Genomic DNA, 8,193 nt, shown 5'->3' on the forward strand with positions numbered 1-8,193 from the left:
GAAAAAGGTTCTGCAATGTTGTGGGGAAAAAAGAATGTTTACTTTTGTTTAAATGAATATCAGTAAAGCTAGTCAATGATTAATATAAACATGTTAATTTTCTTACATCCTGACGTTGGTCTTCCTCGTTTGTTATCCTCCGACCACCAAGAAGGGCAGCTGTCCTCCTATTCTGATTTGTGTCCTACATAAAGTTAGACAAAAGTGAGCTCATGCAATACTACAGTTCACATTGACAAATTCACGCTATACATACCTCTTTATCAAGGCACTGCATAACACTTTGAAGGGTCAACCTCCTGCTTGATGAAATGGCTGCTTTATACAACTGCAAGAGAAAAAAACCCAAAATGAGCTGCATGTTTTGAAAAAGGATAATGTGAATCAATTTTGCTTTCTTTTTTTGACCATTTCAGCTGTGTTAATGCAAATGGAATGAAATTTCCTTGGGGTCTGGATTCTTTTCAGATCTTTCAATTTTCAACTTCAGCTCTTAGCTCATCTTCAGCTCATATACTGTATACATGCAATTGTACCTCTTGGCTCCATCGTGGCCATTTTTGGCCAATTGAAACCCATGTAAACTACATTTTTTCATTCCTTGTTATTCACAGTACTAAAGCATACAAGTTGGGTAAAATTGCTTTCATTCCTAACTCAACATTTCAAAATTGTAGTTTGTAATGTTTTCTACCAGATTATGTCATTTGTCTATTTTTGGCCAAAGGAGCAATTTCATGTAATATTCTTAGTTTCCAATAGGGGCGTATAATGACTTACTGCCCTCCAATGGAGTAAATGAATGACACAATTCTGACACAGGTGTGATCTTAAGGATGTCAGATAATGAAAAGTGTGTCTGTACATGAAATTGCAGCACAAAAAAATGTAGAGAGAAATAAATTATTGCATCTTAGATCCAGCTTGCAGTGAATTTCTGCTGATGCAGGCTGTTGAGCTTTGAGTGTCCCAGGCAAACTTGACTTTGATGCACATGTTGAAAGCAACTGTAGCTTTGTTGTTTTCATAAAAAGTGCCACACACAACTACAGAATAGACCTCAGACACCCAAATATCTAGTCTCCAAAAAAAAATAACAGGACATCTTGCAAAGATGCAGCTGCAGGGCAAACAAAAACAATCTACGACACTGTTTAGAAATCTGTCCTGGACTTTATGCAGGTGCAGTCAGTACTAATGCTATCAGCAGCCCAACAGCTCCCAGATCATTTTTACTCTGGCAAGATGGCGAGAAGGTCATATTCACTGCTTCAAGCACTTGAGTTTGTGATGCGATCAGAGAGCGAAGATGGGGAGAAATCCACTGCACTTGAAGAGACGATATCTACCAAAGATGAGGACACATCCTCTCGTGAAGATGAGGACACATCCTCCTCAGAGGATGACAGCACCACTCTACTGATGATGAGGAGTACCAGCCAGTACCTGATTCTTCCTCCTCAGGGGGTGAGGACAATACAGACACAGCGGTTAAACAAAAAAACACAGCTACAGGTAATGGCAGATACAGAGGAGCTGGCGGCTGAATGGATATCTCATAATGGGAAAATTCTTTGGTTTCCCACTAATAAAGAGACCCTGCATTTCAATCCAGTACCACCCCTCTATAAAAATAAATGTTGTTGTTTTTCAAAGTAAACAAGTATTGTGCATTTTTTTCTCAAATCAAATTTATAGATTTAAAATTCTGAAGCTAAAAGAAATTTTGGATTTCGTGGTCAGGACTGATTCTAATTTTAAAAACTTGACTGTTGAAAGTAGAAAATAATGCGGTATTTTTTTTTACTGCATTTTCTACAAACACAAGGTGGTAGTTTTCTTCTTTTTTTGTCAGTGCACAAAAAAGTTAATGATGCATAAAAATCATTGATACTGCTAATTATTGACAAACATTTAGCAAAATTAATCAGGCAGCATGTATTATTTTTATTTAAAAAAGTGATTTTGTGTTTTTCTCCCTTTATAAATCATTATGTTATCTAACAGGCATTTAAAGGGTCAAAATTCTGGTTTTTGGTTTTCATGGCCAGAACTGATGCAAATTTTAAAAATCAAGTTGGTAAAAGTGGAAAAATATTTTTATATATATTAATTTTAAAGCATTTTGAGACTGCAAACAGGGGGTGGCCATTTTTGGCCACGAACACGCTGAGAGGGAGTTTTTTTGTTTTTTGACATTTATATAGCTGCAATTATGCTTAAAAACTAAATCAGGAAGCATGTATTAGTTGGTTAAAAAATGTGATTTTATGCGTTTCTCCCCTTTTAGATCATTAGCATTATGTGATCTAAAAGGCATTTAAAGGGTTAAAATTCTGAATTTGAATGAAATTTTGGTTTTCATGATCACAACTGATGCAAATTTGAAAAATTAAGCTGATGAAAGTGGAATTTTTAAAAAAGTATATATAAATTTTAAAGCATTTTGAGAATACAAACGGGGTGGCCATTTTTGGCCACGAACACGCTGAGAGGAAGGGTTAGGGTTAGACTAACCCTCTCTCTTCTCAAAAATAATAATGCATCATAATCAGTGTTGCTGTTAATGAATTACATATCTCAGACTGTGCTATTAATAAAACAAGAAAAACCGATAGCACTGGGAATATAGATAATGGTCATTTCTGAGGTTGTTTTTCAACAAGTGCTTTGTGCAAACAAACTGGCATTTGAAGGGTTAAAAATATTAAAATAAATGAATATTTTATATGTATGATAAGAATTGATGTTAGTTAAAAACTTTATGCAGTAAAAGTAGCAAAAAAGATAAAAAAATCTAAAAAAAATTACAGACTCAGTATGTTGGGAGCCAAAAATGGCCACAAACAAACTGAATGGATGTTGTTTTTGAACATAGCCAGAGGGTTAAGAAGACCTTGTGAGCCATTGATTTATACAAATGTACTGATATTTTCATGTGAAAAACAATAAAAATATTTTGGAATTTAAAAAAAAGAACTACATCAATATTATTTTCTGACCTTTTATGGAATAATCAATTTAATGACCACCAGATTAACAGTAGACTGTAGGGTAAGTAGTAAAAGTGGAGAAAGATAAACTAGACAAGCCACACAGTTCAGACAGTGCTGCACCCGGACAGAGATCTTCATCCCCAGAGCAGCTGCGGTAGAGGAGCTCTCTTGTGATAGAGCGAGCAAGAGGATGAATACAGAGAGAGAGAGCGATGGTAGATAAACAGCGTGAATGCAAGAAATTCACAGTATTTCAGCTCGTTTCATTACTATACGCCGTACAAACACAAATGCCTCCCCTCAAACACTCGGACCATCGACAAATACGTTGACTATATGCAGTAAATATAAGCGTCCAAGTCTTTAGACTTCATTAACTTGTTATTTCACAAGTTAAAACTTACCGTGCAGATGGACAAATAGACAAATAGCGGCCCTTTTGATCCGGGGAGGGGAGGGGAGGGGAGGGGAGGGGAGGGGGGCTCAGTTTCGCGGGCATACCGGCACAACTTTAACTGTGTGCAAACTAGCTAGCTAACAAAAGGGTAACGTTAGCCAGAAGTTGCTTGCAGGCAAATGTTGAATTCCAAAGTTTTTTTTTATTGCTCCTGTCTCGTTGGAAGCATTTCTAACCTAAATGAACGCCCCTCAACTAAAATGTCCGCCATTGACAACAGTGGTGTAGTTTACTAATGCGCCATTTCAAACTTTGATTAACGCGATGGATTAGCATAGAGAAAAACACGGAAATGTAGTCATATTCGCAAAGCTCTGTCAATGTGCTGATTTTATTCCATTTTATCACAGAAGAAACTGCCATTGTTATTAAATTTTATCAACAAAAACTCAAAAGCACTTTCAGAAGATAACTTACCTCCTCGCTGTGTCTCTTCTCCCAGCAGAATGACGTATCCCTCCGCCCTGGTCAGTTGCACTCTGCTGCGTCACTGCGTCAGATTGCAGCTAGCTGGAAAAGGGTGTCCCTCCGCAGCTGGAAGTAGTCCGCCGCTGTTTTCTATATTGTTTTGTCAATAATTAAGTTGGGGTTGAAATACTGTGGTTTGTCCAGTTTAGACAACAGGTGAGGTCGATAGTTCTTGTATATCATAGAGTTAGGGGTTTATTTTTGATTAATCCCAAGATTGTGGTATTTCTTCAGCAGGGGAGGTGGAGGCGAGGGGGGTGGGGGGAGGCGGAGGGGGCCGAAGCAACTGCCCCTTTGCTCCTTGATGCCCAAAGTGCCCTGTTGTCAAAGTTGTTTTTTTAAATTCTATTTAATTTTGTTTTTATTTGTAAGTGTGTGTGTGTGTGTGTGTGTGTGTGTGTGTGTGTGTGAAAGTCTCTGAGGACCAAAATAATAAATAAAACAAAACTAAAAATAATTCAGATCTACCGTCGGTCGGTCACGTGATCTACGTAGACGTCCCCCACTGCTCTGAGGGGTCCAGATGTTCCCTGTAGCTCTGCGCTAGCGCCGCTAGTCTAGAAACCGGAGACCCGAGGGAGGACATCAACTGATGGTCCTGATGGAGAGGAGGTTCTGCAGCGGGATTCGTTTATGTACGGTGTATTTTTGCAAGATGACTGATGAAGTGAGAATCCTGTGTGTGTGTGTCTGACTCTGCACACACACCTGTCATCAGTTCTAGCCGCTAGTTAACCACACAGCTGCTGAGAGGATAAAGTCTGCCAGGCTTCTTTTTGTTTCTGTATGTTTCTGTTGTCATGGGCAAAGTGCATCAGAGAGATGTATTATTTTACTGTCAGTGAGCAAATCCGTGGCTCTACAGTACATGTCTGGAAAAGGTATGAAATTTAAAAGCAAGGACTCCAGGAAGAGTAGCCACAGTTAAACAGTCCAGTGTCTAATGGTGATGTAAATTCAGCTTCAAAATAATAATTTTTCTCACATACACTACATCACAGGTCAGAGTTTGAACCAATGACCTTCTGATCAGCAGTCCTGAGACTTAGCCACTGCTGCACCTTGTATTATGAGGTATGTTTCTGTATGATGTTTCAAATTCTTGCTCCATGTGCCCCCTTTTAACTTTGAGCACCTGCCCCTCCAAAGGTCTCTGCACGGCCCTGCTCCCCTCCTCCCCCCAGCACCCTGTTTCTTTTTTCAAGGTATAACTTACAGAAATAAGTTAAATCAACACTGACGGTCCTGATAAAGTGATGTGGGACTGCTATTATTTTGAACACCACTGTAGGTCTTCTTCCTCTCCAGCTCCGTTCATCTTCTTGGCTTCTATCTGCAGATCTCCACATTTATCCTCCAGCAGCCTCCAGAGATAACTTCACCAAACACCGCCCCAGAGGCCGGTCGGGTCTTAGATCCGTCTGGAGGATGGACAACGTTTCCTCTCCTCGTCCATCTCCTGAGCATCGGTAAGAATCCCTCTGGGCTCTGAAGGTTTCTGCAGGAACGTCTGACGCTAAATGTTAGAGAATAGATCTCAATCTCCAGAACGCTGAAACTAAAACACACATTTAACACAATAAACAGATTTTATATCATCAGAAAGAACATTCAGACAAAAAACTGAAAAAAATGGAAACGCACGTTTATCATAAACTGTTTCTCTTTATGATGCACAGAAATCAGGATTCAACTGAGATTCAGCTGAACAGAAAATTAAACAAACTGCAGTCCATCACTCTGTTTATTCATTTTACAAGTTTCAGGACAGTTTGTTAGGGTTAGACTCTTTTTTTTAAATTCTAGAACTTAAACGTGTCTAAAACTGATCTAACAAGAAGACCAGGCATAAAAACTGTTCACAGAAGAACTAAAATGTGTTAAAGACGTTAGAGAGAAGATTCTGTGTGCAGAAATGTAGAAAACCTGTAATCTAGAACTAATACAGAGTGAGCAAACTGGCATAAATTTGACAAAAAAAATATTATATGCATCTATCTTTAACCATTAAATCAGTTTAAGGAAAGGTTCTTTAGACTCTTTTCTTTTCAATTCTAGAAGTTAAACATGTCTAAAACTGATTCAACAACAAGATCAGACATAAAAACTGTTCACTGAAGAACTAAAACATGTCAAAGACATTGTATGTAAAACAACGTATGTAAAAATGTTTTTAAAAATGTAAACAACCTGTAATGTAGAATTAATATAGAGCAAAAATACTTGCATACAGTGTGCAAACTCGCGTATATTAGAAAATATATTTGTATGCATCTATCTTTAACCATTAAATCAGTTTTAGGAACGTTAGATTCCCAAAACCCTAACCCTAATTCTAGAAGTTAAATGTGCTTAACAAGAAGATCACATCAACTTATCGCATATATTTTGAATCTTTTTGGGCAAATGTTTGGGTAATTTTATACAATTTAGTCAATTAGAAAAAGTTTTTGGATCATTTTGCACAAAGATTCCGCTTTTTTGAGCAAATCAAGTCATTTGGATTCATTTTGAACAGTTTCCAGTTATTTTAGTTGAACTTTTGCCAAATCTTGAGTAAAATTGGTGAAATTGTCTTAATTGTTGAGTCCAAACAAGCAAATAGAAGAATAGAGATACCTCAATTTGAATTCACTTCAATTTGAATTCACTTTTTAATCCACTTATGCACAAATTCTTAATCTTTTTGGACAAATTATGGGTAATTTCAGATAATTTCAAGTCAGTTTGTCAAAGTTTTATCTCATTAGGAGAAATTTGTGAGTAATTTTGCACCAAGTTTCATCTTTTTTGTCATTTTCAGAAAGTTTACAGCTAAAGGAAATGTTAAAATGCTTCAGAACATTCACAACAAAATCAACTAAAATCCAGCAAATTTCGCAGATTTTTTTATGAATGCTCTTAAAGAAAATATTACAAGTTTTATTGAGATATATATATATATATATATATATATATATATATATATATATATATATATATATATATATATATTTATTTATTTTTATTTATTTATTTTTTATATATATATATATATATAAATAAAAATAAATCACTGGATATTTTTAGGATTTTTTTGGAAGATTTTTATTCATTTTTTAAATATATTTACAAGATTTTTCTTGTCAAATTTAGGAAATTTTTTATGAATAAAACTTTTAAAGGAAACTTTTAAGGAATTATTGGAATTTTCTTCCTGAAGGTTTTGCAAAATATTCAGAAATATGGGGATTTTTTTTGCTGATTTTTTTCAGACAAGGTAACAATATTTTTTGGTGCCTGTAAATGAAGACAACAGGAAGGTTAAGTTAGCTCGACTTGAATTCAGTTTTCTCTCAGCTTCTTTATAAATTCCAGTGTAAATTCCACGTGATGTGAAGTTGATGCTACATTATGATGTTGACCCAGTTTGGTTGACAGAAATAAGCGATAAATTTCCTCTCAGAGTGCATAAATAGAGTGAACTGTTGGTCTGTGGAAACTCTGATCTGTTAAATGTGGCGGCTTCCCGTCCTTATTTTCTGCCTCGCTACATAAACGGAGCAGCATCACGTGACTCTGAGCGTTACTAACAGTTTACACCTGTTACCTGTAATCTGCCCGTTACCACGGCGTTGCAGTTGTCTGTTCAGGGTGAAGCTTCCAGGAGGGATTTAGAAGTTCAGTCTGTTCAGAGCTGGATTTCCTCACATCAGTGGGCTGGGAGGGTGAGGAGAGGTGGAGGTTTTCAAATGTCAGGTCCAGAGAGATTAACAGACTCCCTCCAACATCCTCCAGTCTGGCAAAAAACAGAGTCGTTCTTTTCTCTCTGCAGAAAAAGTTTTAATGCTGGAGAAGAGAGGAAAGTCTGAGTTAGAGCTCCGAATGTTACAATACGCTCTGAAAAGCCAATAAATGTCTGAGTTTATGTTAAAATACGCTCTGAAAAGTCAATAACAGTCTGAGTTTATGTTAAAATATGCTCTGAAAAGTCAATAAAAGTCTGACTTTGTTAAAATATGCTCTGAAAAGTCACCCAAAGCCTGAGTTTATGTTAAAATACAAACAGAAAAGTCATCAAAAGTTAGGGCTGGGCGATATGGCCTTAAAAAAAAATCTCAGATTTTTTCACAAAAAATCCCGATTCACCCAATTTTTTTTTTTGCCCCCTACCTAATCTCCTCACACCGGAGTCCAGTCTACTTAATGCAAATGAGCTGCAGCCCGCAGTGGGCGCACTCTGAACTACAGGAGCCCAGCAGGCAGGCGCTGGTGGCGGATGTTGATGAGAAA

At 36.9% G+C, this 8,193-nt stretch overlaps 1 long non-coding RNA gene across 2 annotated transcripts; it reads right to left on the reverse strand.

Moving 5' to 3' along the window:
- Positions 1–263: 263 nt before the first annotated feature.
- Positions 264–7,711, reverse strand: LOC118471820 (uncharacterized). Of its 2 annotated transcripts, XR_008600998.1 has the most exons (4): positions 7,612–7,711; positions 5,138–5,342; positions 3,871–4,011; positions 264–328 (listed from the first exon to the last, which is right to left on the reverse strand). It is a non-coding gene; the product is annotated as an uncharacterized LOC118471820 (long non-coding RNA). The 2 variants fall into 2 exon arrangements; XR_008600997.1 differs by lacking the exon at positions 264–328 and having other exon boundaries at positions 3,757–4,011.
- Between the last annotated feature and the right edge of the window lie 482 nt (positions 7,712–8,193).

The sequence above is a fragment of the Amphiprion ocellaris genome, unplaced genomic scaffold, assembly GCF_022539595.1.
Source record: "Amphiprion ocellaris isolate individual 3 ecotype Okinawa unplaced genomic scaffold, ASM2253959v1 Aocel_unscaffolded247, whole genome shotgun sequence".
Classification (NCBI taxonomy): domain Eukaryota; kingdom Metazoa; phylum Chordata; class Actinopteri; family Pomacentridae; genus Amphiprion; species Amphiprion ocellaris.